The sequence below is a fragment of the Crinia signifera genome, unplaced genomic scaffold (genome assembly GCF_055691185.1).
Source record: "Crinia signifera unplaced genomic scaffold, ASM5569118v1 HAP2_SCAFFOLD_371, whole genome shotgun sequence".
In the NCBI taxonomy this organism is placed as follows: domain Eukaryota; kingdom Metazoa; phylum Chordata; class Amphibia; order Anura; family Myobatrachidae; genus Crinia; species Crinia signifera.
Genome location: NW_028142264.1, coordinates 60348 through 84246, shown reverse-complemented (window position 1 = coordinate 84246; position 23899 = coordinate 60348). Strand labels below are relative to the sequence as shown.

Below are 23899 nucleotides of genomic sequence, written 5' to 3'. Positions count from 1 at the left end.
TACATGCTACAGCACATATTAGACCCTTAACTGTGGACCCGGCACTCAGTTTTACAAACTGAGCATGTCCCCGGGTACGAACTTTGCAGCAGCCAGTCTTGAGGAGCTGTCAGGGACTATCACCCCCCAAGCACCTCACAGTGCCTGGAACATCTCATGCGCCAGTTTAGGCTTTCACCCCCCTGCATGGCAATCTCATGTGCCAGATCTGGCACCTTGCCAAAGCACCTCGCCATGGCCGGAACATTTCATGCGCCGGTTCCAGCTTTCACTCCCAAAAGCACCTCGTCGCGGCCAGAACATCTCATGCGTCGGTTCCGGCTTTACTCCCCCAAGCACCCTGCCAAGGTGGTGACATTTCATTCACAGGTTCCAGCTTTCACCCTCCAGACACATAGCTGAGTATGGAAAAAGTTATTTGCTGGTTTTGGTTTTCACACCCCAATCAAGTGTGATAGGGTACAGCGGTGTAAGAGTGGTATATTGAGCCTATATATTATCATTTTATTTCGACCAAAGTAGGTGAAAATTATTATTTTCACTCACTTTTGTAGAAAATAAGCACCTCACCTTCCAGGCACATAGCTGCGTATGAAAAAAGTTATTTGCCAGTTCCGGTTTTCACACCCCAATCAAGTGTGATAGGGTACAGCAGTGCGAAAAAGGTATATGGGGCCTATATATTATCACTTCATTTCTACCAAAATAGGTGAAAATTATTATTTTCACTTACTTTTGTAGAAAATAAGTACCTCACAGCGGCAGGAACATCTCATGCACCGTTTTCGGCTTTCACCCCCCAACCATCACGCCGCGGCCGGAACATTTCTTGCGCCGGTTCCGGCTTTCACTCCCAAAAGCACCTCGTCGCGGCCAGAACATCTCATGCGTCGGTTCCGGCTTTACTCCACCGAGCACCCTGCCAAGGTGGTGACATTTCATTCACAGGTTCCAGCTTTCACCCTCCAGGCACATAGCTGAGTATGGAAAAAGTTATTTGCTGGTTTTGGTTTTCACACCCCAATCAAGTGTGATAGGGTAGAGCAGTGTGAAAGTGGTATATTGAGCCTATATATTATCATTTTATTTCTACCAAAGTAGGTGAAAATTATTATTTTCACTCACTTTTGTAGAAAATAAGCACCTCACCCTCCAGGCACATAGCTGCGTATGGAAAAAGTTATTTGCCAGTTTCGGGTTTCACACCCCAATCAAGTGTGATAGTGTACAGCAGTGTGAAAAAGGTATATGGGGCTCTATATATTTTATCACTTCATTTCTACCAAAGTAGGTGAAAATTATTATTTTAACTTACTTTTGTAGAAAATAAGTACCTCACAGCGGCAGGAACATCTCGTGCACCATTTTCGACTTTCACCCCCCAACCATCACTCCGCGGCCGGAAGATTTCTTGCGCCGGTTCCAGCTTTCACACCCAAAAGCACCTTGTCGCGGCCAGAACATCTCATGCGTCGGTTCCGGCTTTACTCCCCCAAGCACCCTGCCAAGGTGGTGACATTTCATTCACAGGTTCATGCTTTCACCCTCCAGGCACATAGCTGAGTATGGAAAAAGTTATTTGCTGGTTTCGGTTTTCACACCCCAATCAAGTGTGATAGGGTACAGCGGTGTGAAAGTGGTATATTGAGCCCATAAATTATCATTTTATTTCTACCAAAGTAGGTGAAAATTATTATTTTCACTCACTTTTGTAGAAAATAAGTACCTCACCCTCCAGGCACATAGCTGCGTATGGAAAAAGTTATTTGTCAGGTCCGGTTTTCACACCCCAATCAAGTGTGATAGGGTACAGCAGTGCGAAAAAGGTATATGGGGCCTATATATTATCACTTCATTTCTACCAAAGTAGGTGAAAATTATTATTTTCACTTACTTTTGTAGAAAAAAAGCACCTCACAGAGGCAGGAACATCTCATGCACCGTTTTCGGCTATCACCCCCCAACCATCACGCCGTGGCCGGAACATTTCTTGCGCCGGTTCCGGCTTTCACTCCCAAAAGCACCTCGTCGCGGCCAGAACATCTCATGCGTCGGTTCCGGCTTTACTCCCCCAAGCACCCTGCCAAGGTGGTGACATTTCATTCACAGGTTCCAGCTTTCACCCTCCAGGCACATAGCGGAGTATGGAAAAAGTTATTTGCTGGTTTCGGTTTTCACACCCCAATCAAGTGTGATAGGGTACAGCGGTTTGAACGTGGTATATTGAGCCCATATGTTATCATTTTATTTCTACCAAAGTAGGTGAAAATTATTATTTTCACTCACTTTTGTAGAAAATAAGCACCTCACCTTCCAGGCACATAGCTGCGTATGGAAAAAGTTATTTGCCAGTTCCGTTTTTCACACCCCAATCAAGTGTGATAGGGTACAGCAGTGCGAAAAAGGTATATGGGGCCTATATATTATCACTTAATTTCTACCAAAATAGGTGAAAATTATTATTTTCACTTACTTTTGTAGAAAATAAGTACCTCACAGCGGCAGGAACATCTCATGCACCGTTTTCGGCTTTCACCCCCCAACCATCACGCCGCGGCCGGAACATTTCTTGCGCCGGTTCCGGCTTTCACTCCCAAAAGCACCTCGTCGCGGCCAGAACATCTCATGCGTCGGTTCCGGCTTTACTCCACCGAGCACCCTGCCAAGGTGGTGACATTTCATTCACAGGTTCCAGCTTTCACCCTCCAGGCACATAGCTGAGTATGGAAAAAGTTATTTGCTGGTTTTGGTTTTCACACCCCAATCAAGTGTGATAGGGTAGAGCAGTGTGAAAGTGGTATATTGAGCCTATATATTATCATTTTATTTCTACCAAAGAAGGTGAAAATTATTATTTTCACTCACTTTTGTAGAAAATAAGCACCTCACCCTCCAGGCACATAGCTGCGTATGGAAAAAGTTATTTGCCAGTTTCGGGTTTCACACCCCAATCAAGTGTGATAGTGTACAGCAGTGTGAAAAAGGTATATGGGGCTCTATATATTTTATCACTTCATTTCTACCAAAGTAGGTGAAAATTATTATTTTAACTTACTTTTGTAGAAAATAAGTACCTCACAGCGGCAGGAACATCTCGTGCACCATTTTCGACTTTCACCCCCCAACCATCACTCCGCGGCCGGAAGATTTCTTGCGCCGGTTCCAGCTTTCACACCCAAAAGCACCTTGTCGCGGCCAGAACATCTCATGCGTCGGTTCCGGCTTTACTCCCCCAAGCACCCTGCCAAGGTGGTGACATTTCATTCACAGGTTCATGCTTTCACCCTCCAGGCACATAGCTGAGTATGGAAAAAGTTATTTGCTGGTTTCGGTTTTCACACCCCAATCAAGTGTGATAGGGTACAGCTGTGTGAAAGTGGTATATTGAGCCCATAAATTATCATTTTATTTCTACCAAAGTAGGTGAAAATTATTATTTTCACTCACTTTTGTAGAAAATAAGTACCTCACCCTCCAGGCACATAGCTGCGTATGGAAAAAGTTATTTGTCAGGTCCGGTTTTCACACCCCAATCAAGTGTGATAGGGTACAGCAGTGCGAAAAAGGTATATGGGGCCTATATATTATCACTTCATTTCTACCAAAGTAGGTGAAAATTATTATTTTCACTTACTTTTGTAGAAAAAAAGCACCTCACAGAGGCAGGAACATCTCATGCACCGTTTTCGGCTATCACCCCCCAACCATCACGCCGCGGCCGGAACATTTCTTGCGCCGGTTCCGGCTTTCACTCCCAAAAGCACCTCGTCGCGGCCAGAACATCTCATGCGTCGGTTCCGGCTTTACTCCCCCAAGCACCCTGCCAAGGTGGTGACATTTCATTCACAGGTTCCAGCTTTCACCCTCCAGGCACATAGCGGAGTATGGAAAAAGTTATTTGCTGGTTTCGGTTTTCACACCCCAATCAAGTGTGATAGGGTACAGCGGTTTGAACGTGGTATATTGAGCCCATATGTTATCATTTTATTTCTACCAAAGTAGGTGAAAATTATTATTTTCACTCACTTTTGTAGAAAATAAGCACCTCACCTTCCAGGCACATAGCTGCGTATGGAAAAAGTTATTTGCCAGTTCCGGTTTTCACACCCCAATTAAGTGTGATAGGGTACAGCAGTGCGAAAAAGGTATATGGGGCCTATATATTATCACTTCATTTCTACCAAAATAGGTGAAAATTATTATTTTCACTTACTTTTGTAGAAAATAAGCACCTCACAGCGGCAGGAACATCTCATGCACCGTTTTCGGCTTTCACCCCCCAACCATCACGCCGCTGCCGGAACATTTCTTGCGCCGGTTCCGGCTTTCACTCCCAAAAGCACCTCGTCGCGGCCAGAACATCTCATGCGTCGGTTCCAGCTTTACTCCCCCAAGCAACTTGCCAAGTCGGGAACATTTCATTCACAGGTTCCAGCTTTCACCCTCCAGGCACAGAGCTGCTTATGGAGCAGGTTATTCACCGTGTACAGTTTTCACACCCCAATCAAGTGTGATAGGGTACAGCGGTGTGAAAGTGGTATATGGGGCCTATGTACTATCACTTAATTTTTATCAAAGTAGGTGAAAATTATTATATTCACCTACTTTAGTACAAAATAAGTATTCTTGACATTCAATAAAAAGGCAATGCAGACAATATCACTGATATCTCCTGCACAGATATCAGTCCTGATTTGGCTCGCTGTCTGCATAAAATAATATAAGGACCTAAATTCATCAAACTTTAAACGTAATGTACGGGTCTATAACAAATATACACATTTGATAAACACGCATGTATGCCAGCAAGATATTATCGCGCCTCCTTACCTGTTGTGGGTAGCTGCTTCTGCCATCCGAGGTTTGGAATATGCTGTAGTAAAAATGACGTCACAGTAGTCCAGAGATGTAGGTGGGTAAGTAGTTGACATCACAATTCATTCATGGAGAAGGTCTACCTGAAAAAAAGAAGAAGGAGGCGCGATAATATGTTCATGACATACATGAATATTTATTAATACTGTGTCTTACATCGTAACACTCATAAATGCAGTACTGTACAGACAACACAAGTCATCCTTATCAGTCCCTGCCACAGTGATTGCAAATACATGCTACAGCACATATTAGACCCTTAACTGTGGACCCGGCACTCAGTTTTACAAACTGAGCATGTCCCCGGGTACGTACTTTGCAGCAGCCAGTCTTGAGGAGCTGTCAGGGACTATCACCCCCCAAGCACCTCACAGTGCCTGGAACATCTCATGCGCCAGTTTAGGCTTTCACCCCCCTGCATGGCAATCTCATGTGCCAGATCTGGCACCTTGCCAAAGCACCTCGCCATGGCCGGAACATTTCATGCGCCGGTTCCAGCTTTCACTCCCAAAAGCACCTCGTCGCGGCCAGAACATCTCATGCGTCGGTTCCGGCTTTACTCCCCCAAGCACCCTGCCAAGGTAGCGACATTTCATTCACAGGTTCCAGCTTTCACCCTCCAGGCACATAGCTGAGTATGGAAAAAGTTATTTGCTGGTTTCGGTTTTCACACCCCAATCAAGTGTGATAGGGTACAGCGGTTTGAAAGTGGTATATTGAGCCCATATATTATCATTTTATTTCTACCAAAGTAGGTGAAAATTATTATTTTCACTCACTTTTGTAGAAAATAAGCACCTCACCCTCCAGGCTCATAGCTGCGCATGGAAAAAGTTATTTGCCAGTTCCGGTTTTCACACCCCAATCAAGTGTGATAGGGAATAGCAGTGCGAAAAAGGTATATGGGGCCTATATATTATCACTTCATTTCTACCAAAATAGGTGAAAATTATTATTTTCACTTACTTTTGTAGAAAATAAGCACCTCACAGCGGCAGGAACATCTCATGCACCGTTTTCAGCTATCACCCCCCAACCATCACGCCGCGGCCGGAACATTTCTTGCGCCGGTTCCGGCTTTCACTCCCAAAAGCACCTCGTCGCGGCCAGAACATCTCATGCGTCGGTTCCGGCTTTACTCCCCCAAGCACCCTGCCAAGGTGGTGACATTTCATTCACAGGTTCCAGCTTTCACCCTCCAGGCACATAGCTGGGTATGGAAAAAGTTATTTGCTGGTTTCGGTTTTCACACCCCAATCAAGTGTGATAGGGTACAGTGGTTTGAAAGTGGTATATTGAGCCCATATGTTATCATTTTATTTCTACCAAAGTAGGTGAAAATGATTATTTTCACTCACTTTTGTAGAAAATAAGCACCACACCTTCCAGGCACATAGCTGCGTATGGAAAAAGTTATTTGCCAGTTCCGGTTTTCACACCCCAATTAAGTGTGATAGGGTACAGCAGTGCGAAAAAGGTATATGGGGCCTATATATTATCACTTCATTTCTACCAAAATAGGTGAAAATTATTATTTTCACTTACTTTTGTAGAAAATAAGCACCTCACAGCGGCAGGAACATCTCATGCACCGTTTTCGGCTTTCACCCCCCAACCATCACGCCGCGGCCGGCACATTTCTTGGGCCGTACCGGCTTTCACTCCCAAAAGCACCTCGTCGCGGCCAGAACATCTCATGCGTCAGTTCCGGCTTTACTCCCCCAAGCACCCTGCCAAGGTGGTGACATTTCATTCACAGGTTCCAGCTTTCACCCTCCAGGCACATAGCTGAGTATGGAAAAATATATTTGCTGGTTTCGGTTTTCACACCCCAATCAAGTGTGATAGGGTACAGCGGTTTGAAAGTGGTATATTGAGTCCATATATTATCATTTTATTTCTACCAAAGTAGGTGAAAATTATTATTTTCACTCACTTTTGTAGAAAATAAGCACCTCACCCTTCAGGCACATAGCTGCGTATGGAAAAAGTTATTTGCCAGTTCCGGTTTTCACACCCCAATCAAGTGTGATAGGGTACAGCAGTGCGAAAAAGGTATATGGGGCCTATATATTATCACTTCATTTCTACCAAAATAGGTGAAAATTATTATTTTCACTTACTTTTGTAGAAAATAAGTACCTCACAGCGGCAGGAACATCTCGTGCACCGTTTTCGGCTTTCACCCCCCAACCATCACTCCGCGGCCGGAAGATTTCTTGCGCCGGTTCCAGCTTTCACACCCAAAAGCACCTTGTCGCGGCCAGAACATCTCATGCGTCGGTTCCGGCTTCACTCCCCAAGCACCCCAAGCTGGTGACATTTCATTCACAGGTAAATGCTTTCACCCTCCAGGCACATAGCTGAGTATGGAAAAAGTTATTTGCTGGTTTCGGTTTTCACACCTCAATCAAGTGTGATAGGGTACAGCGGTGTGAAAGTGGTATATTGAGCCTATATATTATCATTTTATTTCTACCAAAGTAGGTGAAAATTATTATTTTCACTTACTTTTGTAGAAAATAAGCACCTCACAGCGGCAGGAACATCTCATGCACCGTTTTCGGCTTTCACCCCCCAACCATCACGCCGCGGCCGGAACATTTCTTGCGCCGGTTCCGGCTTTCACTCCCAAAAGCACCTCGTCGCGGCCAGAACATCTCATGCGTCGGTTCCAGCTTTACTCCCCCAAGCAACTTGCCAAGTCGGGAACATTTCATTCACAGGTTCCAGCTTTCACCCTCCAGGCACAGAGCTGCTTATGGAGCAGGTTATTCGCCGTGTACAGTTTTCACACCCCAATCAAGTGTGATAGGGTACAGCGGTGTGTAAGTGGTATATGGGGCCTATGTACTATCACTTAATTTTTATCAAAGTAGGTGAAAATTATTATATTCACCTACTTTAGTACAAAATAAGTATTCTTGACATTCAATAAAAAGGCAATGCAGACAATATCACTGATATCTCCTGCACAGATATCAGTCCTGATTTGGCTCGCTGTCTGCATAAAATAATATAAGGACCTAAATTCATCAAACTTTAAACGTAATGTACGGGTCTATAACAAATATACACATTTGATAAACACGCATGTATGCCAGCAAGATATTATCGCGCCTCCTTACCTGTTGTGGGTAGCTGCTTCTGCCATCCGAGGTTTGGAATATGCTGTAGTAAAAATGACGTCACAGTAGTCCAGAGATGTAGGTGGGTAAGTAGTTGACATCACAATTCATTCATGGAGAAGGTCTACCTGAAAAAAAGAAGAAGGAGGCGCGATAATATGTTCATGACATACATGAATATTTATTAATACTGTGTCTTACATCGTAACACTCATAAATGCAGTACTGTACAGACAACACAAGTCATCCTTATCAGTCCCTGCCACAGTGATTGCAAATACATGCTACAGCACATATTAGACCCTTAACTGTGGACCCGGCACTCAGTTTTACAAACTGAGCATGTCCCCGGGTACGTACTTTGCAGCAGCCAGTCTTGAGGAGCTGTCAGGGACTATCACCCCCCAAGCACCTCACAGTGCCTGGAACATCTCATGCGCCAGTTTAGGCTTTCACCCCTCTGCATGGCAATCTCATGTGCCAGATCTGGCACCTTGCCAAAGCACCTCGCCATGGCCGGAACATTTCATGCGCCGGTTCCAGCTTTCACTCCCAAAAGCACCTCGTCGCGGCCAGAACATCTCATGCGTCGGTTCCGGCTTTACTCCCCCAAGCACCCTACCAAGGTGGTGACATTTCATTCACAGGTTCCAGCTTTCACCCTCCAGACACATAGCTGAGTATGGAAAAAGTTATTTGCTGGTTTTGGTTTTCACACCCCAATCAAGTGTGATAGGGTACAGCGGTGTGAAAGTGGTATATTGAGCCTATATATTATCATTTTATTTCGACCAAAGTAGGTGAAAATTATTATTTTCACTCACTTTTGTAGAAAATAAGCACCTCACCTTCCAGGCACATAGCTGCGAATGGAAAAAGTTATTTGCCAGTTCCGGTTTTCACACCCCAATCAAGTGTGATAGGGTACAGCAGTGCGAAAAAGGTATATGGGGCCTATATATTATCACTTCATTTCTACCAAAATAGGTGAAAATTATTATTTTCACTTACTTTTGTAGAAAATAAGTACCTCACAGCGGCAGGAACATCTCATGCACCGTTTTCGGCTTTCACCCCCCAACCATCACGCCGCGGCCGGAACATTTCTTGCGCCGGTTCCGTCTTTCACTCCCAAAAGCACCTCGTCGCGGCCAGAACATCTCATGCGTCGGTTCCGGCTTTACTCCCCCAAGCACCCTGCCAAGGTGGTGACATTTCATTCACAGGTTCCAGCTTTCACCCTCCAGACACATAGCTGAGTATGGAAAAAGTTATTTGCTGGTTTCGGTTTTCACACCCCAATCAAGTGTGATAGGGTACAGCGGTGTGAAAGTGGTATATTGAGCCCATAAATTATCATTTTATTTCTACCAAAGTAGGTGAAAATTATTATTTTCACTCACTTTTGTAGAAAATAAGTACCTCACCCTCCAGGCACATAGCTGCGTATGGAAAAAGTTATTTGTCAGGTCCGGTTTTCACACCCCAATCAAGTGTGATAGGGCACAGCAGTGCGAAAAAGGTATATTGGGCCTATATATTATCACTTCATTTCTACCAAAATAGGTGAAAATTATTATTTTCACTTACTTTTGTAGAAAATAAGCACCTCACAGCGGCAGGAACATCTCATGCACCGTTTTCGGCTTTCACCCCCCAACCATCACGCCGCGGCCGGAACATTTCTTGCGCCGGTTCCGGCTTTCACTCCCAAAAGCACCTCGTCGCGGCCAGAACATCTCATGCGTCGGTTCCGGCTTTACTCCACCGAGCACCCTGCCAAGGTGGTGACATTTCATTCACAGGTTCCAGCTTTCACCCTCCAGGCACATAGCTGAGTATGGAAAAAGTTATTTGCTGGTTTTGGTTTTCACACCCCAATCAAGTGTGATAGGGTACAGCAGTGTGAAAGTGGTATATTGAGCCTATATATTATCATTTTATTTCTACCAAAGTAGGTGAAAATTATTATTTTCACTCACTTTTGTAGAAAATAAGCACCTCACCCTCCAGGCACATAGCTGCGTATGGAAAAAGTTATTTGCCAGTTTCGGGTTTCACACCCCAATCAAGTGTGATAGGGTACAGCAGTGCGAAAAAGGTATATGGGGCCTATATATTATCACTTAATTTCTACCAAAATAGGTGAAAATTATTATTTTCACTTACTTTTGTAGAAAATAAGTACCTCACAGCGGCAGGAACATCTCATGCACCGTTTTCGGCTTTCACCCCCCAACCATCACGCCGCGGCCGGAACATTTCTTGCGCCGGTTCCGTCTTTCACTCCCAAAAGCACCTCGTCGCGGCCAGAACATCTCATGCGTCGGTTCCGGCTTTACTCCCCCAAGCACCCTGCCAAGGTGGTGACATTTCATTCACAGGTTCCAGCTTTCACCCTCCAGACACATAGCTGAGTATGGAAAAAGTTATTTGCTGGTTTCGGTTTTCACACCCCAATCAAGTGTGATAGGGTACAGCGGTGTGAAAGTGGTATATTGAGCCCATAAATTATCATTTTATTTCTACCAAAGTAGGTGAAAATTATTATTTTCACTCACTTTTGTAGAAAATAAGTACCTCACCCTCCAGGCACATAGCTGCGTATGGAAAAAGTTATTTGTCAGGTCCGGTTTTCACACCCCAATCAAGTGTGATAGGGCACAGCAGTGCGAAAAAGGTATATTGGGCCTATATATTATCACTTCATTTCTACCAAAATAGGTGAAAATTATTATTTTCACTTACTTTTGTAGAAAATAAGCACCTCACAGCGGCAGGAACATCTCATGCACCGTTTTCGGCTTTCACCCCCCAACCATCACGCCGCGGCCGGAACATTTCTTGGGCCGTACCGGCTTTCACTCCCAAAAGCACCTCGTCGCGGCCAGAACATCTCATGCGTCGGTTCCGGCTTTACTCCCCCAAGCACCCTGCCAAGGTGGTGACATTTCATTCACAGGTTCCAGCTTTCACCCTCCAGGCACATAGCTGAGTATGGAAAAATATATTTGCTGGTTTCGGTTTTCACACCCCAATCAAGTGTGATAGGGTACAGCGGTTTAAAGTGGTATATTGAGTCCATATATTATCATTTTATTTCTACCAAAGTAGGTGAAAATTATTATTTTCACTCACTTTTGTAAAAAATAAGCACCTCACCCTTCAGGCACATAGCTGCATATGGAAAAAGTTATTTGCCAGTTCCGGTTTTCACACCCCAATCAAGTGTGATAGGGTACAGCAGTGCGAAAAAGGTATATGGGGCCTATATATTATCACTTCATTTCTACCAAAATAGGTGAAAATTATTATTTTCACTTACTTTTGTAGAAAATAAGTACCTCACAGCGGCAGGAACATCTCATGCACCGTTTTCGGCTTTCACCCCCCAACCATCACGCCGCGGCCGGAACATTTCTTGCGCCGGTAACGGCTTTCACTCCCAAAAGCACCTCGTCGCGGCCAGAACATCTCATGCGTCGGTTCCGGCTTTACTCCCCCAAGCACCCTGCCAAGGTGGTGACATTTCATTCACAGGTTCCAGCTTTCACCCTCCAGGCACATAGCTGAGTATGGAAAAATTTATTTGCTGGTTTCGGTTTTCACACCCCAATCAAGTGTGATAGGGTACAGCGGTTTGAAAGTGGTATATTGAGTCCATATATTATCATTTTATTTCTACCAAAGTAGGTGAAAATTATTATTTTCACTCACTTTTGTAGAAAATAAGCACCTCACCCTCCAGGCACATAGCTGCGTATGGAAAAAGTTATTTGCCAGTTCCGGTTTTCACACCCCAATCAAGTGTGATAGGGTACAGCAGTGTGAAAAAGGTATATGGGGCCTATATATTATCACTTCATTTCTACCAAAATAGGTGAAAATTATTATTTTCACTTACTTTTGTAGAAAATAAGCACCTCACAGCGGCAGGAACATCTCATGCACCGTTTTCGGCTTTCACCCCCCAACCATCACGCCGCGGCCGGAACATTTCTTGCGCCAGTTCCGTCTTTCACTCCCAAAAGCACCTCGTTGCGGCCAGAACATCTCATTCGTCGGTTCCGTCTTTACTCCCCCAAGCACCCTGCCAAGGTGGTGACATTTCATTCACAGGTTCCAGCTTTCACCCTCCAGGCACATAGCTGAGTATGGAAAAAGTTATTTGCTGGTTTTGGTTTTCACACCCCAATCAAGTGTGATAGGGTACAGCGGTGTGAAAGTGGTATATTGAGCCTATATATTATCATTTTATTTCGACCAAAGTAGGTGAAAATTATTATTTTCACTCACTTTTGTAGAAAATAAGCACCTCACCCTCAAGGCACATAGCTGCGTATGGAAAAAGTTATTTGCCAGTTCCGGTATTCACACCCCAATCAAGTGTGATAGGGTACAGCAGTGCGAAAAAGGTATATGGGGCCTATATATTATCACTTCATTTCTACCAAAATAGGTGAAAATTATTATTTTCACTTACTTTTGTAGAAAATAAGCACCTCACAGCGGCAGGAACATCTCATGCACCGTTTTCGGCTTTCACCCACCAACCATCACGCCGCGGCCGGAACATTTCTTGGGCCGTACCGGCTTTCACTCCCAAAAGCACCTCGTCGCGGCCAGAACATCTCATGCGTCGGTTCCGGCTTTACTCCCCCAAGCACCCTGCCAAGGTGGTTACATTTCATTCACAGGTTCCAGCTTTCACCCTCCAGACACATAGCTGAGTATGGAAAAAGTTATTTGCTGGTTTCGGTTTTCACACCCCAATCAAGTGTGATAGGGTACAGCGGTGTGAAAGTGGTATATTGAGCCCATAAATTATCATTTTATTTCTACCAAAGTAGGTGAAAATTATTATTTTCACTCACTTTTGTAGAAAATAAGTACCTCACCCTCCAGGCACATAGCTGCGTATGGAAAAAGTTATTTGTCAGGTCCGGTTTTCACACCCCAATCAAGTGTGATAGGGCACAGCAGTGCGAAAAAGGTATATTGGGCCTATATATTATCACTTCATTTCTACCAAAATAGGTGAAAATTATTATTTTCACTTACTTTTGTAGAAAATAAGCACCTCACAGCGGCAGGAACATCTCATGCACCGTTTTCGGCTTTCACCCCCCAACCATCACGCCGCGGCCGGAACATTTCTTGCGCCGGTTCCGGCTTTCACTCCCAAAAGCACCTCGTCGCGGCCAGAACATCTCATGCGTCGGTTCCGGCTTTACTCCACCGAGCACCCTGCCAAGGTGGTGACATTTCATTCACAGGTTCCAGCTTTCACCCTCCAGGCACATAGCTGAGTATGGAAAAAGTTATTTGCTGGTTTTGGTTTTCACACCCCAATCAAGTGTGATAGGGTACAGCAGTGTGAAAGTGGTATATTGAGCCTATATATTATCATTTTATTTCTACCAAAGTAGGTGAAAATTATTATTTTCACTCACTTTTGTAGAAAATAAGCACCTCACCCTCCAGGCACATAGCTGCGTATGGAAAAAGTTATTTGCCAGTTTCGGGTTTCACACCCCAATCAAGTGTGATAGTGTACAGCAGTGTGAAAAAGGTATATGGGGCTCTATATATTTTATCACTTCATTTCTACCAAAGTAGGTGAAAATTATTATTTTAACTTACTTTTGTAGAAAATAAGTACCTCACAGCGGCAGGAACATCTCGTGCACCATTTTCGACTTTCACCCCCCAACCATCACTCCGCGGCCGGAAGATTTCTTGCGCCGGTTCCAGCTTTCACACCCAAAAGCACCTTGTCGCGGCCAGAACATCTCATGCGTCGGTTCCGGCTTTACTCCCCCAAGCACCCTGCCAAGGTGGTGACATTTCATTCACAGGTTCATGCTTTCACCCTCCAGGCACATAGCTGAGTATGGAAAAAGTTATTTGCTGGTTTCGGTTTTCACACCCCAATCAAGTGTGATAGGGTACAGCGGTGTGAAAGTGGTATATTGAGCCCATAAATTATCATTTTATTTCTACCAAAGTAGGTGAAAATTATTATTTTCACTCACTTTTGTAGAAAATAAGTACCTCACCCTCCAGGCACATAGCTGCGTATGGAAAAAGTTATTTGTCAGGTCCGGTTTTCACACCCCAATCAAGTGTGATAGGGTACAGCAGTGCGAAAAAGGTATATGGGGCCTATATATTATCACTTCATTTCTACCAAAGTAGGTGAAAATTATTATTTTCACTTACTTTTGTAGAAAAAAAGCACCTCACAGAGGCAGGAACATCTCATGCACCGTTTTCGGCTATCACCCCCCAACCATCACGCCGCGGCCGGAACATTTCTTGCGCCGGTTCCGGCTTTCACTCCCAAAAGCACCTCGTCGCGGCCAGAACATCTCATGCATCGGTTCCGGCTTTACTCCCCCAAGCACCCTGCCAAGGTGGTGACATTTCATTCACAGGTTCCAGCTTTCACCCTCCAGGCACATAGCTGAGTATGGAAAAAGTTATTTGCTGGTTTCGGTTTTCACACCCCAATCAAGTGTGATAGGGTACAGCGGTTTGAAAGTGGTATATTGAGCCCATATGTTATCATTTTATTACTACCAAAGTAGGTGAAAATTATTATTTTCACTCACTTTTGTAGAAAATAAGCACCTCACCTTCCAGGCACATAGCTGCGTATGGAAAAAGTTATTTGCCAGTTCCGGTTTTCACACCCCAATTAAGTGTGATAGGGTACAGCAGTGCGAAAAAGGTATATGGGGCCTATATATTATCACTTCATTTCTACCAAAATAGGTGAAAATTATTATTTTCACTTACTTTTGTAGAAAATAAGCACCTCACAGCGGCAGGAACATCTCATGCACCGTTTTCGGCTTTCATCCCCCAACCATCACGCCGCTGCCGGAACATTTCTTGCGCCGGTTCCGGCTTTCACTCCCAAAAGCACCTCGTCGCGCCCAGAACATCTCATGCGTCGGTTCCGGCTTTACTCCCCCAAGCACCCTGCCAAGGTGGTGACATTTCATTCACAGGTTCCAGCTTTCACCCTCCAGGCACATAGCTGAGTATGGAAAAATTTATTTGCTGGTTTCGGTTTTCACACCCCAATCAAGTGTGATAGGGTACAGCGGTTTGAAAGTGGTATATTGAGTCCATATATTATCATTTTATTTCTACCAAAGTAGGTGAAAATTATTATTTTCACTCACTTTTGTAGAAAATAAGCACCTCACCCTCCAGGCACATAGCTGCGTATGGAAAAAGTTATTTGCCAGTTCCGGTTTTCACACCCCAATCAAGTGTGATAGGGTACAGCAGTGCGAAAAAGGTATATGGGGCCTATATATTATCACTTCATTTCTACCAAAATAGGTGAAAATTATTATTTTCACTTACTTTTGTAGAAAATAACCACCTCACAGCGGCAGGAACATCTCATGCACTGTTTTCGGCTTTCACCCCCCAACCATCACGCCGCGGCCGGAACATTTCTTGCGCCGGTTCCGGCTTTCACTCCCAAAAGCACCTCGTCGCGGCCAGAACATCTCATGCGAAGGTTCCGGCTTTACTCCCCCAAGCACCCTACCAAGGTGGTGACATTTCATTCACAGGTTCCAGCTTTCACCCTCCAGACACATAGCTGAGTATGGAAAAAGTTATTTGCTGGTTTTGGTTTTCACACCCCAATCAAGTGTGATAGGGTACAGCGGTGTGAAAGTGGTATATTGAGCCTATATATTATCATTTTATTTCGACCAAAGTAGGTGAAAATTATTATTTTCACTCACTTTTGTAGAAAATAAGCACCTCACCTTCCAGGCACATAGCTGCGTATGGAAAAAGTTATTTGCCAGTTCCGGTTTTCACACCCCAATCAAGTGTGATAGGGTACAGCAGTGCGAAAAAGGTATATGGGGCCTATATATTATCACTTCATTGCCTACCAAAATAGGTGAAAATTATTATTTTCACTTACTTTTGTAGAAAATAAGTACCTCACAGCGGCAGGAACATCTCATGCACAGTTTTCGGCTTTCACCCCCCAACCATCACGCCGCGGCCGGAACATTTCTTGCGCCGGTTCCAGCTTTCACACCCAAAAGCACCTTGTCGCGGCCAGAACATCTCATGCGTCGGTTCCGGCTTTACTCCCCCAAGCACCCTGCCAAGGTGGTGACATTTCATTCACAGGTTCATGCTTTCACCCTCCAGGCACATAGATGAGTATGGAAAAAGTTATTTGCTGGTTTCGGTTTTCACATCCCAATCAAGTGTGATAGGGTACAGCGGTGTGAAAGTGGTATATTGAGCCCATATATTATCATTTTATTTCTACCAAAGTAGGTGAAAATTATTATTTTCACTCACTTTTGTAGAAAATAAGCACCTCACAGAGGCAGGAACATCTCATGCACCGTTTTCGGCTATCACCCCCCAACCATCACGCCGCGGCCGGAACATTTCTTGCGCCGGTTCCGGCTTTCACTCCCAAAAGCACCTCGTCGCGGCCAGAACATCTCATGTGTCGGTTCCGGCTTTACTCCCCCAAGCACCCTGCCAAGGTGGTGACATTTCATTCACAGGTTCCAGCTTTCACCCTCCAAGCACATAGCTGAGTATGGAAAAAGTTATTTGCTGGTTTCGGTTATCACACCCCAATCAAGTGTGATAGGGTACAGCGGTTTGAAAGTGGTATATTGAGCCCATATATTATCATTTTATTTCTACCAAAGTAGGTGAAAATTATTATTTTCACTCATTTTTGTAAAAAATAAGCACCTCACCTTCCAGGCACATAGCTGCGTATGAAAAAAGTTATTTGCCAGTTCCGGTTTTCACACCCCAATTAAGTGTGATTGGGTACAGCAGTGCGAAAAAGGTATATGGGGCCTATATATTATCACTTCATTTCTACCAAAATAGGTGAAAATTATTATTTTCACTTACTTTTGTAGAAAATAAGCACCTCACAGCGGCAGGAACATCTCATGCACCGTTTTTGGCTTTCACCCCCCAACCATCACGCCGCGGCCGGAACATTTCTTGCGCCGGTAACGGCTTTCACTCCCAAAAGCACCTCGTCGCGGCCAAAACATCTCATGCGTCGGTTCCGGCTTTACTCCCCCAAGCACCTTGCCAAGGTGGTGACATTTCATTCACAGGTTCCAGCTTTCACCCTCCAGGCACATAGCTGAGTATGGAAAAATTTATTTGCTGGTTTTGGTTTTCACACCCCAATCAAGTGTGATAGGGTAGAGCAGTGTGAAAGTGGTATATTGAGCCTATATATTATCATTTTATTTCTACCAAAGAAGGTGAAAATTATTATTTTCACTCACTTTTGTAGAAAATAAGCACCTCACCCTCCAGGCACATAGCTGCGTATGGAAAAAGTTATTTGCCAGTTTCGGGTTTCACACCCCAATCAAGTGTGATAGTGTACAGCAGTGTGAAAAAGGTATATGGGGCTCTATATATTTTATCACTTCATTTCTACCAAAGTAGGTGAAAATTATTATTTTAACTTACTTTTGTAGAAAATAAGTACCTCACAGCGGCAGGAACATCTCGTGCACCATTTTCGACTTTCACCCCCCAACCATCACTCCGCGGCCGGAAGATTTCTTGCGCCGGTTCCAGCTTTCACACCCAAAAGCACCTTGTCGCGGCCAGAACATCTCATGCGTCGGTTCCGGCTTTACTCCCCCAAGCACCCTGCCAAGGTGGTGACATTTCATTCACAGGTTCATGCTTTCACCCTCCAGGCACATAGCTGAGTATGGAAAAAGTTATTTGCTGGTTTCGGTTTTCACACCCCAATCAAGTGTGATAGGGTACAGCTGTGTGAAAGTGGTATATTGAGCCCATAAATTATCATTTTATTTCTACCAAAGTAGGTGAAAATTATTATTTTCACTCACTTTTGTAGAAAATAAGTACCTCACCCTCCAGGCACATAGCTGCGTATGGAAAAAGTTATTTGTCAGGTCCGGTTTTCACACCCCAATCAAGTGTGATAGGGTACAGCAGTGCGAAAAAGGTATATGGGGCCTATATATTATCACTTCATTTCTACCAAAGTAGGTGAAAATTATTATTTTCGCTTACTTTTGTAGAAAAAAAAGCACCTCACAGAGGCAGGAACATCTCATGCACCGTTTTCGGCTATCACCCCCCAACCATCACGCCGCGGCCGGAACATTTCTTGCGCCGGTTCCGGCTTTCACTCCCAAAAGCACCTCGTCGCGGCCAGAACATCTCATGCGTCGGTTCCGGCTTTACTCCCCCAAGCACCCTGCCAAGGTGGTGACATTTCATTCACAGGTTCCAGCTTTCACCCTCCAGGCACATAGCGGAGTATGGAAAAAGTTATTTGCTGGTTTCGGTTTTCACACCCCAATCAAGTGTGATAGGGTACAGCGGTTTGAATGTGGTATATTGAGCCCATATGTTATCATTTTATTTCTACCAAAGTAGGTGAAAATTATTATTTTCACTCACTTTTGTAGAAAATAAGCACCTCACCTTCCAGGCACATAGCTGCGTATGGAAAAAGTTATTTGCCAGTTCCGGTTTTCACACCCCAATTAAGTGTGATAGGGTACAGCAGTGCGAAAAAGGTATATGGGGCCTATATATTATCACTTCATTTCTACCAAAATAGGTGAAAATTATTATTTTCACTTACTTTTGTAGAAAATAAGCACCTCACAGCGGCAGGAACATCTCATGCACCGTTTTCGGCTTTCACCCCCCAACCATCACGCCGCTGCCGGAACATTTCTTGCGCCGGTTCCGGCTTTCACTCCCAAAAGCACCTCGTCGCGGCCAGAACATCTCATGCGTCGGTTCCAGCTTTACTCCCCCAAGCAACTTGCCAAGTCGGGAACATTTCATTCACAGGTTCCAGCTTTCACCCTCCAGGCACAGAGCTGCTTATGGAGCAGGTTATTCGCCGTGTACAGTTTTCACACCCCAATCAAGTGTGATAGGGTACAGCGGTGTGAAAGTGGTATATGGGGCCTATGTACTATCACTTAATTTTTATCAAAGTAGGTGAAAATTATTATATTCACCTACTTTAGTACAAAATAAGTATTCTTGACATTCAATAAAAAGGCAATGCAGACAATATCACTGATATCTCCTGCACAGATATCAGTCCTGATTTGGCTCGCTGTCTGCATAAAATAATATAAGGACCTAAATTCATCAAACTTTAAACGTAATGTACGGGTCTATAACAAATATACACATTTGATAAACACGCATGTATGCCATTAAGATATTATCGCGCCTCCTTACCTGTTGTGGGTAGCTGCTTCTGCCATCCGACGTTTGGAATATGCTGTAGTAAAAATGACGTCACAGTAGTCCAGAGATGTAGTAGGTGGGTAAGTAGTTGACATCACAATTCATTCATGGAGAAGGTCTACCTGAAAAAAAGAAGAAGGAGGCGCGATAATATGTTCATGACATACATGAATATTTATTAATACTGTGTCTTACATCGTAACACTCATAAATGCATTACTGTACAGACAACACAAGTCATCCTTATCAGTCCCTGCCCCAGTGATTGCAAATACATGCTACAGCACATATTAGACCCTTAACTGTGGACCCGGCACTCAGTTTTACAAACTGAGCAGGTCCCCGGGTACGTACTTTGCAGCAAGCTCTGTCCACTCCACTCATTGACCTGGTATTGCAGTACTTCCAGGACCGGTGCACCACCCTAATCTGTTATCCAAAAATAGACTAATTCCATTCCGGGCACTTGATTTGGTGTATCAATTGTTTGTGCACCTTTGTTTTAACTTTGTATTTAGAAATGCATGCATTTGCTTCAAGGTTTAACCCTTGTGCATAAAAAGTTTGAAATCCTGCCTCCAGTGTATCATTTTGTGACTATTTCTTGACTTCTTGAATTGTACTTTCTGGAATCGAGGCAGTTTAATACTTGACGTGACACTACACTTAAAATCAGCATGTGCGGCGTAGCCAAAAGACCGGAAGCCTGCCTAAATTAAATGACTTATCAATCGCTGCGCCCTCCCAATATATATGCAAACACTATGTGACTTACCTACGATCTTACCACAGAAACATCAACTGGAACACAGCAATGGAATTTTTGGACCCCCCTCCCTCTCGATTTGAAATGGCTTGGTTTTTTTTTTTCTTTTATTTCTTTTTCGCTTCTCTTATATTTTGTTTTCTTTTGTTAAACTTATATTTTTTTCTTTTCTCTTTTCTCTCTTTTGTTTTGGGAATTTTTTTTCCTCTTCAATTTTTTCCGAGCCAAACAATTGATGATCATTGAGAGGGGGATTTAGAAAAAGTATCACCTACCTTCTTCGGACCATCATTTGGGTGGTAACTGCCAATAAAAGAAAACATTGGCCCACCCAGCTCACCTACACACGACTGTCCTGTCTGCCTGTCTGTTCCAAGTGACTGTCTGGCTGTCAGGTTCCGGAATCCGAGTGAGCAGTTTGTGATGTCATAGAGGGCAGATTGTGATGTCACACAAAGGTTCCTGCCACATGAATGCTTGTCCATCTGACTGTCTACTACTGCTGCTGAATGGGCTCAAAACAGGAAAGCCGTCATTGCACCTGATTGTGCAAGATTCCTCCTTCTCCTCTGCAGCAGCTAGCTGATTGATTTAGCCAGCAGCAGTCAGGGACTATCACCCCCCAAGCACCTCACAGTGCCTGGAACATCTTATGCGCCAGTTTAGGCTTTCACCCCCCTTCATGCACATCGCAAAAGCATGGCAATCTCATGCGCCAGATCTGGCACCTTGCCAAAGCACCTCGCCATGGTCGTAACATTTCATGCGCCGGTTCCAGCTTTCACTCCCAAAAGCACCTCGTCGCGGCCAGAACATCTCATGCGTCGGTTCCGGCTTTACTCCCCCAAGCACCCTGCCAAGGTAGTGACATTTCATTCACAGGTTCCAGCTTTCACCCTCCAGGCACATAGCTGAGTATGGAAAAAGTTAATTGCTGGTTTCGGTTTTCACACCCCAATCAAGTGTGATAGGGTACAGCGGTTTGAAAGTGGTATATTGAGCCCATATATTATCATTTTATTTCTACCAAAGTAGGTGAAAATTATTATTTTCACTCACTTTTGTAGAAAATAAGCACCTCACCCTCCAGGCACATAGCTGCGCATGGAAAAAGTTATTTGCCAGTTCCGGTTTTCACACCCCAATCAAGTGTGATAGGGAACAGCAGTGCGAAAAAGGTATATGGGGCCTATATATTATCACTTCATTTCTACCAAAATAGCTGAAAATTATTATTTTCACTTACTTTTGTAGAAAATAAGCACCTCACAGCGGCAGGAACATCTCATGCACCGTTTTCGGCTTTCACCCCCCAACCATCACGCCGCTGCCGGAACATTTCTTGCGCCGGTTCCGGCTTTCACTCCCAAAAGCACCTCGTCGCGGCCAGAACATCTCATGCGTCGGTTCCGGCTTTACTCCCCCAAGCACCCTGCCAAGGTGGTGACATTTCATTCACAGGTTCCAGCTTTCACCCTCCAGGCACATAGCTGAGTATGGAAAAATTTATTTGCTGGTTTCGGTTTTCACACCCCAATCAAGTGTGATAGGGTACAGCGGTTTGAAAGTGGTATATTGAGTCCATATATTATCATTTTATTTCTACCAAAGTAGGTGAAAATTATTATTTTCACTCACTTTTGTAGAAAATAAGCACCTCACCCTCCAGGCACATAGCTGCGTATGGAAAAAGTTATTTGCCAGTTCCGGTTTTCACACCCCAATCAAGTGTGATAGGGTACAGCAGTGCGAAAAAGGTATATGGGGCCTATATATTATCACTTAATTTCTACCAAAATAGGTGAAAATTATTATTTTCACTTACTTTTGTAGAAAATAAGCACCTCACAGCGGCAGGAACATCTCATGCACCGTTTTCGGCTTTCACCCCCCAACCATCACGCCGCGGCCGGAACATTTCTTGCGCCAGTTCCGGCTTTCACTCCCAAAAGCACCTCGTCGCGGCCAGAACATCTTATGCGAAGGTTCCGGCTTTACTCCCCCAAGCACCCTACCAAGGTGGTGACATTTCATTCACAGGTTCCAGCTTTCACCCTCCAGACACATAGCTGAGTATGGAAAAAGTTATTTGCTGGTTTTGGTTTTCACACCCCAATCAAGTGTGATAGGGTACAGCGGTGTGAAAGTGGTATATTGAGCCTATATATTATCATTTTATTTCGACCAAAGTAGGTGAAAATTATTATTTTCACTCACTTTTGTAGAAAATAAGCACCTCACCTTCCAGGCACATAGCTGCGTATGGAAAAAGTTATTTGCCAGTTCCGGTTTTCACACCCCAATCAAGTGTGATAGGGTACAGCAGTGCGAAAAAGGTATATGGGGCCTATATATTATCACTTCATTTCTACCAAAATAGGTGAAAATTATTATTTTCACTTACTTTTGTAGAAAATAAGTACCTCACAGCGGCAGGAACATCTCATGCACAGTTTTCGGCTTTCACCCCCCAACCATCACGCCGCGGCCGGAACATTTCTTGCGCCGGTTCCGGCTTTCAATCCCAAAAGCACCTCGTCGCGGCCAGAACATCTCATGCGAAGGTTCCGGCTTTACTCCCCCAAGCACCCTACCAAGGTGGTGACATTTCATTCACAGGTTCCAGCTTTCACCCTCCAGACACATAGCTGAGTATGGAAAAAGTTATTTGCTGGTTTTGGTTTTCACACCCCAATCAAGTGTGATAGGGTACAGCGGTGTGAAAGTGGTATATTGAGCCTATATATTTTCATTTTATTTCGACCAAAGTAGGTGAAAATTATTATTTTCACTCACTTTTGTAGAAAATAAGCACCTCACCTTCCAGGCACATAGCTGCGTATGGAAAAAGTTATTTGCCAGTTCCGGTTTTCACACCCCAATCAAGTGTGATAGGGTACAGCAGTGCGAAAAAGGTATATGGGGCCTATATATTATCACTTCATTTCTACCAAAATAGGTGAAAATTATTATTTTCACTTACTTTTGTAGAAAATAAGTACCTCACACCGGCAGGAACATCTCATGCACAGTTTTCGGCTTTCACCCCCCAACCATCACGCCGCGGCCGGAACATTTCTTGCGCCGGTTCCAGCTTTCACACCCAAAAGCACCTTGTCGCGGCCAGAACATCTCATGCGTCGGTTCCGGCTTTACTCCCCCAAGCACCCTGCCAAGGTGGTGACATTTCATTCACAGGTTCATGCTTTCACCCTCCAGGCACATAGATGAGTATGGAAAAAGTTATTTGCTGGTTTCGGTTTTCACATCCCAATCAAGTGTGATAGGGTACAGCGGTTTGAAAGTGGTATATTGAGCCCATATATTATCATTTTATTTCTACCAAAGTAGGTGAAAATTATTATTTTCACTCATTTTTGTAGAAAATAAGCACCTCACCTTCCAGGCACATAGCTGCGTATGGAAAAAGTTATTTGCCAGTTCCGGTTTTCACACCCCAATTAAGTGTGATTGGGCACAGCAGTGCGAAAAAGGTATATGGGGCCTATATATTATCACTTCATTTCTACCAAAATAGGTGAAAATTATTATTTTCACTTACTTTTGTAGAAAATAAGCACCTCACAGCGGCAGGAACATCTCATGCACCGTTTTCGGCTTTCACCCCCCAACCATCACGCCGCGGCCGGAACATTTCTTGCGCCGGTAACGGCTTTCACTCCCAAAAGCACCTCGTCGCGGCCAGAACATCTCATGCGTCGGTTCCGGCTTTACTCCCCCAAGCACCTTGCCAAGGTGGTGACATTTCATTCACAGGTTCCAGCTTTTACCCTCCAGGCACATAGCTGAGTATGGAAAAATGTATTTGCTG

The 23899-nt window shown here is 44.3% G+C and overlaps 1 long non-coding RNA gene across 1 annotated transcript in view; it reads right to left on the bottom strand.

The window, feature by feature from the left end:
- Window positions 1-170: 170 nt before the first annotated feature.
- Window positions 171-23899, bottom strand: part of LOC146055220 (uncharacterized) — a 42038-nt gene continuing 18309 nt past the window's right edge. Inside the window, exons 5-7 of the long non-coding RNA XR_014468530.1 lie at window positions 19293-19423; window positions 8004-8131; window positions 171-4958 (exon numbers count right to left, since the gene is read on the bottom strand). This is a non-coding gene — a long non-coding RNA (uncharacterized LOC146055220). The remainder of the gene's footprint in view (window positions 4959-8003; window positions 8132-19292; window positions 19424-23899) is intronic.